Below are 11,290 nucleotides of genomic sequence, written 5' to 3'. Positions count from 1 at the left end.
TTAGGGTTAGGGTTAGGGTTAGGGTTAGGGTTAGGGTTAGGGTTAGGGTTAGGGTTAGGGTTAGGGTTAGGGTTAGGGTTAGGGTTAGGGTTAGTTAGTTAGGGTTAGTTAGTTAGGGTTAGGCTAAGGGTTAGTTAGTTAGGATTAGAGTTAGGATTAGGGTTAGGACTAGGGTTAGGGTTAGGGTTAGGGTTAGGGTTAAAGTTATTTATGGTTAGGGTTAGGGTTAGGGTTAGGGTTAGGGTTAGGGTTAGTGTTAGGGTTAGTGTTAGGGTTTAGGGTTAGGGTTTAGGGTTAGGGTTAGGATTAGGGTTAGGGTTAGGATCCCGAGTTCCAAAATGTGGCATCTTGCATCTGGGAGAAATCTTCAATGTCACGGCATTTTTGCAGGCCGAAGCCGATGTGGCCGGATGAGGGTGGTGGACACGAACGGTGGCCCTTTTCCATGGGAAACTAAACTCACCTGGCCATGTTCCTGATGTCAGATTGTGGGAGACATTTGGCACTCTAAAAGCAGCCCGAGTTCCAAAATGTGGCATCTTGCATGTGGGAGAAATCTTGAATATCACGGCATTTTTGCAGGCCGAAGCCGATGTGGCCGGATGAGGGTGGTGGACACGAACGGTGGCTGTTTTCCATGGGAAACTAAACTCACCTGGCCATGTTCCTGATGTCAGATTGTGGGAGACATTTGGCACTCCAAAAGCAGCCCGAGTTCCACAATGTGGCATCTTGCTTCTGGGAGAAATCTTGAATGTCACGGCATTTTTGCAGGCCGAAGCCGATGTGGCCGGATGAGGGTGGTGGACACGAACAGTGGCCCTTTTCCATGGGAAACTAAACTCACCTGGCCATGTTCCTGATGTCAGATTGTGGGAGACATTTGGCACTCCAAAAGCAGCCCGAGTTCCAAAATGTGGCATCTTGCATCTGGGAGAAATCTTGAATGTCACGGCATTTTAGCAGGCCGAAGCCGATAGGGCAGGATGAGGGTGGTGGACACGAACGGTGGCCCTTTTCCATGGGAAACTAAACTCACCTGGCAATGTTCCTGATGTCAGATTGTGGGAGACATTTGGCACTCCAAAAGCAGCCCGAGTTCCAAAATGTGGCATCTTGCATGTGGGAGAAATCTTGAATGTCACGGCATTTTTGCAGGCCGAAGCCAATGTGGCCGGATGAGGGAGGTAGATACGAACGGTGGCCCTTTTCCATGGGAAACTAAACTCACCTGGCCATGTTCCTGATGTCAGATTGTGGGAGACATTTGGCACTCCAAAAGCAGCCCGAGTTCCAAAATGTGGCATCTTGCATCTGGGAGAAATCTTGAATGTCACGGCATTTTTGCAGGCCGAAGCCGATAGGGCAGGATGAGGGTGGTGGACACGAATGGTGGCCCTTTTCCATGGGAAACTAAACTCACCTGGCCATGTTCCTGGTGTCAAAGTGTGGGAGACATTTGGCACTCCAAAAGCAGCCCAAGTTCCAAAATGTGGCATCTTGCATCTGGGAGAAATCTTGAATGTCACGGCATTTTTGCAGGCCGAAGCCGATGTGGCCGGATGAGGGTGGTGGACACGAACGGTGGCCCTTTTCCATGGGAAACTAAACTCACCTGGCCATGTTCCTGATGTCAGATTGTGGGAGACATTTGGCACTCCAAAAGCAGCCCAAGTTCCAAAATGTGGCATCTTGCATCTGGGAGAAATCTTGAATGTCACGGCATTTTTGCAGGCCGAAGCCGATGTGGCTGGATGGGGCAGGATGAGGGTGGTAAACATGAACAGTGGCCCTTTTCCATGGGAAACTAAACTCACCTGGCCATGTTCCTGATGTCAGATTGTGGGAGACATTTGGCACTCCAAAAGCAGCCCGAGTTCCAAAATGTGGCATCTTGCATCTGGGAGAAATCTTGAATGTCACGGCATTTTTGCAGGCCGAAGCCGATGGGGCAGGATGAGGGTGGTGGACATGAACAGTGGCCCTTTTCCATGGGAAACTAAACTCACCTGGCCATGTTCCTGATGTCAGATTGTGGGAGACATTTGGCACTCCAAAAGCAGCCCGAGTTCCAAAATGTGGCATCTTGCATGTGGGAGAAATCTTGAATGTCACGGCATTTTTGCAGGCCGAAGCCGATGTGGCCGGATGAGGGAGGTAGATACGAACGGTGGCCCTTTTCCATGGAAAACTAAACTCACCTGGCCATGTTCCTGGTGTCAGATTGTGGGAGACATTTGGCACTCCAAAAGCAGCCCGAGTTCCAAAATGTGGCATCTTGCATCTGGGAGAAATCTTGAATGTCACGGCATTTTTGCAGGCCGAAGCCGATGTGGCCGGATGAGGGTGGTGGACACGAACGGTGGCCCTTTTCCATGGGAAACTGAACTCACCTGGCCATGTTCCTGATGTCAGATTGTGGGAGACATTTGGCACTCCAAAAGCAGCCTGAGTTCCAAAATGTGGCATCTTGCATCTGGGAGAAATCTTGAATGTCACGGCATTTTTGCAGGCCGAAGCCGATAGGGCAGGATAAGGGTGGTGGACACGAACGGTGGCCCTTTTCCATGGGAAACTAAACTCACCTGGCCATGTTCCTGATGTCAGATTGTGGGAGACATTTGGCACTCCAAAAGCAGCCCGAGTTCCAAAATGTGGCATCTTGCATCTGGGAGAAATCTTGAATGTCACGGCATTTTTGCAGGCCGAAGCCGATAGGGCAGGATGAGGGTGGTGGACACGAACGGTGGCCCTTTTCCATGGGAAACTAAACTCACCTGGCCATGTTCCTGATGTCAGATTGTGGGAGACATTTGGCACTCCAAAAGCAGCCCGAGTTCCAAAATGTGGCATCTTGCATGTGGGAGAAATCTTGAATGTCACGGCATTTTTGCAGGCCGAAGCCAATGTGGCCGGATGGGGCAGGATGAGGGTGGTAAACATGAACAGTGGCCCTTTTCCATGGGAAACTAAACTCACCTGGCCATGTTCCTGATGTCAGATTGTGGGAGACATTTGGCACTCCAAAAGCAGCCCGAGTTCCAAAATGTGGCATCTTGCATCTGGGAGAAATCTTGAATGTCACGGCATTTTTGCAGGCCGAAGCCGATGTGGCCGGATGGGGCAGGATGAGGGTGGTAAACATGAACAGTGGCCCTTTTCCATGGGAAACTAAACTCACCTGGCCATGTTCCTGATGTCAGATTGTGGGAGACATTTGGCACTCCAAAAGCAGCCCGAGTTCCAAAATGTGGCATCTTGCATCTGGGAGAAATCTTGAATGTCACGGCATTTTTGCAGGCCGAAGCCGATAGGGCAGGATGAGGGTGGTGGACACGAATGGTGGCCCTTTTCCATGGGAAACTAAACTCACCTGGCCATGTTCCTGGTGTCAAAGTGTGGGAGACATTTGGCACTCCAAAAGCAGCCCAAGTTCCAAAATGTGGCATCTTGCATCTGGGAGAAATCTTGAATGTCACGGCATTTTTGCAGGCCGAAGCCGATAGGGCATGATGGGGCAGGATGAGGGTGGTGAACATGAACAGTGGCCCTTTTCCATGGGAAACTAAACTCACCTGGCCATGTTCCTGATGTCAGATTGTGGGAGACATTTGGCACTCCAAAAGCAGCCCGAGTTCCAAAATGTGGCATCTTGCATCTGGGAGAAATCTTGAATGTCACGGCATTTTTGCAGGCCGAAGCCGATGGGGCAGGATGAGGGTGGTGGACATGAACAGTGGCCCTTTTCCATGGGAAACTAAACTCACCTGGCCATGTTCCTGATGTCAGATTGTGGGAGACATTTGGCACTCCAAAAGCAGCCCGAGTTCCAAAATGTGGCATCTTGCATCTGGGAGAAATCTTGAATGTCACGGCATTTTTGCAGGCAGAAGCCGATAGGGCAGGATGGGGCAGGATGAGGGTGGTGGACACGAACGGTGGCCCTTTTCCATGGGAAACTAAACTCACCTGGCCATGTTCCTGATGTCAGATTGTGGGAGACATTTGGCACTCCAAAAGCAGCCCGAGTTCCAAAATGTGGCATCTTGCATCTGGGAGAAATCTTGAATGTCACGGCATTTTAGCAGGCCGAAGCCGATAGGGCAGGATGAGGGTGGTGGACACGAACGGTGGCCCTTTTCCATGGGAAACTAAACTCACCTGGCAATGTTCCTGATGTCAGATTGTGGGAGACATTTGGCACTCCAAAAGCAGCCCGAGTTCCAAAATGTGGCATCTTGCATGTGGGAGAAATCTTGAATGTCACGGCATTTTTGCAGGCCGAAGCCAATGTGGCCGGATGAGGGAGGTAGATACGAACGGTGGCCCTTTTCCATGGGAAACTAAACTCACCTGGCCATGTTCCTGATGTCAGATTGTGGGAGACATTTGGCACTCCAAAAGCAGCCCGAGTTCCAAAATGTGGCATCTTGCATCTGGGAGAAATCTTGAATGTCACGGCATTTTTGCAGGCCGAAGCCGATAGGGCAGGATGAGGGTGGTGGACACGAATGGTGGCCCTTTTCCATGGGAAACTAAACTCACCTGGCCATGTTCCTGGTGTCAAAGTGTGGGAGACATTTGGCACTCCAAAAGCAGCCCAAGTTCCAAAATGTGGCATCTTGCATCTGGGAGAAATCTTGAATGTCACGGCATTTTTGCAGGCCGAAGCCGATGTGGCCGGATGAGGGTGGTGGACACGAACGGTGGCCCTTTTCCATGGGAAACTAAACTCACCTGGCCATGTTCCTGATGTCAGATTGTGGGAGACATTTGGCACTCCAAAAGCAGCCCAAGTTCCAAAATGTGGCATCTTGCATCTGGGAGAAATCTTGAATGTCACGGCATTTTTGCAGGCCGAAGCCGATGTGGCTGGATGGGGCAGGATGAGGGTGGTAAACATGAACAGTGGCCCTTTTCCATGGGAAACTAAACTCACCTGGCCATGTTCCTGATGTCAGATTGTGGGAGACATTTGGCACTCCAAAAGCAGCCCGAGTTCCAAAATGTGGCATCTTGCATCTGGGAGAAATCTTGAATGTCACGGCATTTTTGCAGGCCGAAGCCGATGGGGCAGGATGAGGGTGGTGGACATGAACAGTGGCCCTTTTCCATGGGAAACTAAACTCACCTGGCCATGTTCCTGATGTCAGATTGTGGGAGACATTTGGCACTCCAAAAGCAGCCCGAGTTCCAAAATGTGGCATCTTGCATGTGGGAGAAATCTTGAATGTCACGGCATTTTTGCAGGCCGAAGCCGATGTGGCCGGATGAGGGAGGTAGATACGAACGGTGGCCCTTTTCCATGGAAAACTAAACTCACCTGGCCATGTTCCTGGTGTCAGATTGTGGGAGACATTTGGCACTCCAAAAGCAGCCCGAGTTCCAAAATGTGGCATCTTGCATCTGGGAGAAATCTTGAATGTCACGGCATTTTTGCAGGCCGAAGCCGATGTGGCCGGATGAGGGTGGTGGACACGAACGGTGGCCCTTTTCCATGGGAAACTGAACTCACCTGGCCATGTTCCTGATGTCAGATTGTGGGAGACATTTGGCACTCCAAAAGCAGCCTGAGTTCCAAAATGTGGCATCTTGCATCTGGGAGAAATCTTGAATGTCACGGCATTTTTGCAGGCCGAAGCCGATAGGGCAGGATAAGGGTGGTGGACACGAACGGTGGCCCTTTTCCATGGGAAACTAAACTCACCTGGCCATGTTCCTGATGTCAGATTGTGGGAGACATTTGGCACTCCAAAAGCAGCCCGAGTTCCAAAATGTGGCATCTTGCATCTGGGAGAAATCTTGAATGTCACGGCATTTTTGCAGGCCGAAGCCGATAGGGCAGGATGAGGGTGGTGGACACGAACGGTGGCCCTTTTCCATGGGAAACTAAACTCACCTGGCCATGTTCCTGATGTCAGATTGTGGGAGACATTTGGCACTCCAAAAGCAGCCCGAGTTCCAAAATGTGGCATCTTGCATGTGGGAGAAATCTTGAATGTCACGGCATTTTTGCAGGCCGAAGCCAATGTGGCCGGATGGGGCAGGATGAGGGTGGTAAACATGAACAGTGGCCCTTTTCCATGGGAAACTAAACTCACCTGGCCATGTTCCTGATGTCAGATTGTGGGAGACATTTGGCACTCCAAAAGCAGCCCGAGTTCCAAAATGTGGCATCTTGCATCTGGGAGAAATCTTGAATGTCACGGCATTTTTGCAGGCCGAAGCCGATAGGGCAGGATGAGGGTGGTGGACACGAATGGTGGCCCTTTTCCATGGGAAACTAAACTCACCTGGCCATGTTCCTGGTGTCAAAGTGTGGGAGACATTTGGCACTCCAAAAGCAGCCCAAGTTCCAAAATGTGGCATCTTGCATCTGGGAGAAATCTTGAATGTCACGGCATTTTTGCAGGCCGAAGCCGATAGGGCATGATGGGGCAGGATGAGGGTGGTGAACATGAACAGTGGCCCTTTTCCATGGGAAACTAAACTCACCTGGCCATGTTCCTGATGTCAGATTGTGGGAGACATTTGGCACTCCAAAAGCAGCCCGAGTTCCAAAATGTGGCATCTTGCATCTGGGAGAAATCTTGAATGTCACGGCATTTTTGCAGGCCGAAGCCGATGGGGCAGGATGAGGGTGGTGGACATGAACAGTGGCCCTTTTCCATGGGAAACTAAACTCACCTGGCCATGTTCCTGATGTCAGATTGTGGGAGACATTTGGCACTCCAAAAGCAGCCCGAGTTCCAAAATGTGGCATCTTGCATCTGGGAGAAATCTTGAATGCCACGGCATTTTTGCAGGCTGAAGCCGAGGTGGCCGGATGAGGGTGGTGGACACGAACGGTGGCCCTTTTCCATGGGAAACTAAACTCACCTGGCCATGTTCCTGATGTCAGATTGTGGGAGACATTTGGCACTCCAAAAGCAGCCTGAGTTCCAAAATGTGGCATCTTGCATCTGGGAGAAATCTTGAATGTCACGGCATTTTTGCAGGCAGAAGCCGATAGGGCAGGATGGGGCAGGATGAGGGTGGTGGACACGAACGGTGGCCCTTTTCCATGGGAAACTAAACTCACCTGGCCATGTTCCTGATGTCAGATTGTGGGAGACATTTGGCACTCCAAAAGCAGCCCGAGTTCCAAAATGTGGCATCTTGCATCTGGGAGAAATCTTGAATGTCACGGCATTTTTGCAGGCCGAAGCCGATAGGGCAGGATGGGGCAGGATGAGGGTGGTGAACATGAACAGTGGCCCTTTTCCATGGGAAACTAAACTCACCTGGCCATGTTCCTGATGTCAGATTGTGGGAGACATTTGGCACTCCAAAAGCAGCCCGAGTTCCAAAATGTGGCATCTGGCATCTGGGAGAAATCTTGAATGTCACGGCATTTTTGCAGGCCGAAGCCGATGTGGCCGGATGAGGGTGGTGGACACGAACGGTGGCCCTTTTCTATACCACCAAACACCATAATATTGAATAAAAGCCATATTTAAACACCACTATTTATTAAAATCCTAGGTGAAGAGGGATTTTCACCAATTTAAACAGAGACAACAACAGCAGAGGAATTTCTTCCGTCAGTTTAAAGTTCTTTTATCCTCATAACCCCCATTTTTTCTCAGGGGCAGCAGGGAGGGATTGGCAAGATAAAGCTGAAAAGCAAAAGGGCAAAAGCCCCCTGTACAAACCCCCACTGGCTCACCGGGTACTGCCCCATCTAGCACAAAGGTTTTCCCCCAACACCTCCTTCAAGCAGTGCCCCACACCCAAGTGCACCCAGCTGCTCCCCCAGACCCAAAGAAGAGGCTCTCACCATTGCTCCATGAGACACTCCTAGGGCACAGCACAGGCACCTCTCCTCCAGCAGCTCCAGGCCAAAGGGAGCTGAGGCTCCCCTTTTAAAGCACCCCCGGCAAGAGCCACCCCCTCATCATCCTCACAGCCCTCACTGGCAGTGCCCTGAGCCCTCATCATCCTCACAGCCCTCACTGGCAGTGCCCTGAGCCCTCATCATCCTCACAGCCCTTACCTGGCTGCTGTCACTTCGAGCGTGAGGGCAGGGGCAGAGGGGACCTGCTGCTCGTTCCCTGGACAGCTCATTGTCTGCACCTGACACACTGGGGCACCGGCTCTGTTCTGTCGGGCCCAGGCCTGGAGATCACCTGGGCGCACTCCAGGGCAACGTGTTCAACACAAGAGTGCTCCGGTGCTCCATGCCCTGCGCTGCAGCAGATCCCTGCAGCAGATCCCTGCAGCAGATCCCTGCAGCAGATCCCTGCAGCAGATCCCTGCCCAGGGACTGCTCAACCTCCTCCTGCAGCTCAGCCAGGAGAGCCCCGGCTCACCAGAATTCATTTCCCCGCTCCACCTGCCGCCGATTCCCGTGTTTGGCCACAAAAACGAGACCAGGCAGAGACCCCCCGCCCCACGGAGCCTCCGGGCCCTCAGAGCGGGCCGGGAAGACTGGGGCCGGGCTCGGGACGGAGCCTGAGCTGGGGCTGGGAGCAGAGCCTGAGCCGGGACCGGGCTTGGAGCAGAGCCAGGGCTGGGGCGGAGCCAGGGCTGGGGCGGAGCCAGGGATGGGGCGGAGCCAGGGCTGGGGCGGAGCCTGAGCCAGGGCTGGGGCGGAGCCTGAGCCGGGATCGGGCTTGGGGCGGAGCCAGGGTTGGGGCGGAGCCAGGATTGGGGCGGAGCCAGGGCTGGGGCGGAGCCAGGGCTGGGGCGGAGCCAGGGCTGGGGCGGAGCCAGGGTTGGGGCGGAGCCAGGGTTGGGGCTGGGGCGGAGCCTGAGCCGGGGCTGGGGCGGAGCCTGAGCCGGGGCTGGGGCGGAGCCAGGGTTGGGGCGGAGCCAGAGTTGGGGTTGGGGCGGAGCCTGAGCCGGGGCTGGGGCGGGGCCAGCGCTGGGCTCAGGGTGGAGCCCGGACCAGGGTGGGGGCGGTTCCTGGGGTTCGCTGTCCAATCAGCACTGCCGATGCTTCAGCGAGCCCACCAATCGTGTGCCGGGAGGGGATTCAAAAGGGTGCCCGAAGTGGCACCTTCTTCATTTGCTCTGTGTGGAGCTCCCGGGAGCTTCTTTGTGGACGTGTGGCTTCTCTGGCCTGTCTTAGTACAGTGCGAGTGTGTTCATGTATTTCTATATAAGTGGTAGTGTGTGAGTCTGTGTTGAGGTGTGTATAATGTGGTGGGGGGTACCAGGTGAGGCTGGGGTGGGGCTGAGGGGCTGTTGTTCTGTGGGTGTGTTGGAGTTTGCCTCAGACTCCTCAAGCCTTTTTCTTGTCTGGGGTTGGGAGGCAACCCTAACTTCTTTTGGGTTTAATTTAGGTTGCTTTAATTTGGCTTGTTTGTGGTCTTTTTTGGTGTTAAGCTTCTGTATCAGCTTTCTGTTTTGCTTGTGGATTGCTGTGACTCGGGGGGATGTGGGGGTTTGTTCTTCATGCTGGAGAGTTGTCTTGAGGTCTGCTATAAGTCAGAGTTATGCTGAGCCTTGGTGTTTTTGCAGGTGAGAGGGAGAGGTGTACTCTCAGGGTCTGTTGTTCAGGGAAGGTACAGAGGCTTTTCTGCCTTTGTTTTTCTCCCTTTAATCTTTTGTGGTGCCTGGGCCTGGAGTTGAGAAGTTGTGCTCTCTTTCCAGATGTTGCTGCTCCTGCATCCCTGGGTGGGGGGGGATAGGGGCAGGGAGGCACGAGGGTGTTTTTTGTTATTTCAGACTCCTGGTGAGGGATGGAAGTTACAAACTGAAAACCTTGCCAGGAAAGCTGTCTGAGCCCTGTAACATGGTTACACGATGGAGTGCAGGATTTGGTAGAATAGTTGGGCTGCATGTGTTACTGAAGATTTAAATTAGCCTTTAACTTGGAAAGAACATGGCAGAAGGAAACAGCCTTTTGAGATTTGTGTTCTTGGCTAATTTATGAAGTGATTTCAATAATAAAATTTCCTTGGAAGCTGCTATCAAGTTTGTAGGAGCTACTTATTAGAAGTAGAGGCAGGTTTTGAGTTATTGTGAGTTAATTTGAGTTAATGTGAGTTATTTCTGCTAGCTTAAGCCTTCCTTTTCAAGGTGTTCAGGTGGCCTCAGCCCCAGGCAGAGCAATGGTGCCTGAGGGGGAGGGAAGTCCCAGGGACAGAGGAGTTAGAAAAGGTGTGTGAGACCTCCCTTAGATGTCCCTAGTCTGGGAAGGTGCTGAACACCAAATGAAACTCGGGACAGCCGGGGGTTTGTCTGCTTTTGGGTTGGTGCTTCAATGCCCCCCAACTTAATTTTGTTTCTTTTGCACTACCTCCTCTCTTGCCAACTACTTGCTTCACACCTAATTCTAATCTCCCTCTCAATCCATCTTCCCTGACTGTGTAGTTACTTCCCTTCGTGATTCCTTCCAGTCTTGTACTAGTGTTGCCAACTATTTTTCTTTTTAAAAAGAAGTTGAACCTGACTCCATCGCTCCCCTCCTTACTCACTTCACCGAGCGATCAGATCGCTCCCTTCTCCTCCTCAAGGACCTTCCCGTGCATTCTTAGACCGGGACTTTCCCTTCTAGTCCCTCACAGGGATGCCCCATGGGAGGATCTGCTACGGACAGGGAAGAACCCCCCAAATCCCGGAGATCCCCCTGGACTGGGATCCCCCGAACCTCGGAGATCCTCGACGCAGCAAAAGTTCCTCCAAAAGTGGAGGAACTGCCAAATCCACGGGATGACCTGGGTCTGGGACCCTCACATCCCTCTCAGGCCCCATCCCGGAGACCTCCCCCCGGTGCCGGGGCTCCCCTCCCCCCCGGTGCCGGGGCTCCCCTCCCCCCCGGTGCCGGGGCTCCCCTCCCCCCCGGTGCCGGGGCTCCCCTCCCCCCCGGTGCCGGGGCTCCCCTCCCCCCCGGTGCCGGGGCTCCCCTCCCCCCCGGTGCCGGGGCTCCCCTCCCCCCGGTGCCGGGGCTCCCCTCCCCCCGGTGCCGGGGCTCCCCTCCCCCCCGGCGCCGGGGCTCCCCTCCCCCCCGGCGCCGGGGCTCCCCTCCCCCCCGGTGCCGGGGCTCCCCTCCCCCCCGGTGCCGGGGCTCCCCTCCCCCCCGGTGCCGGGGCTCCCCTCCCCCCCGGTGCCGGGGATCCCCTCCCCCCCGGTGCCGGGGATCCCCTCCCCCCCGGTGCCGGGGATCCCCTCCCCCCCGGTGCCGGGGATCCCCTCCCCCCCGGTGCCGGGGCTCCCCTCCCCCCCGGTGCCGGGGCTCCCCTCCCCCCCGGTGCCGGGGCTCCCCTCCCCCCCGGTGCCGGGGATCCCCTCCCCCCGGTGCCGG

This window comes from Prinia subflava, unplaced genomic scaffold (assembly GCF_021018805.1).
Source record: "Prinia subflava isolate CZ2003 ecotype Zambia unplaced genomic scaffold, Cam_Psub_1.2 scaffold_72_NEW, whole genome shotgun sequence".
In the NCBI taxonomy this organism is placed as follows: Eukaryota; Metazoa; Chordata; class Aves; order Passeriformes; family Cisticolidae; genus Prinia; species Prinia subflava.
The sequence above is the reverse complement of the archived record's forward strand: the minus strand, read 5'-3'. Positions refer to the sequence as shown.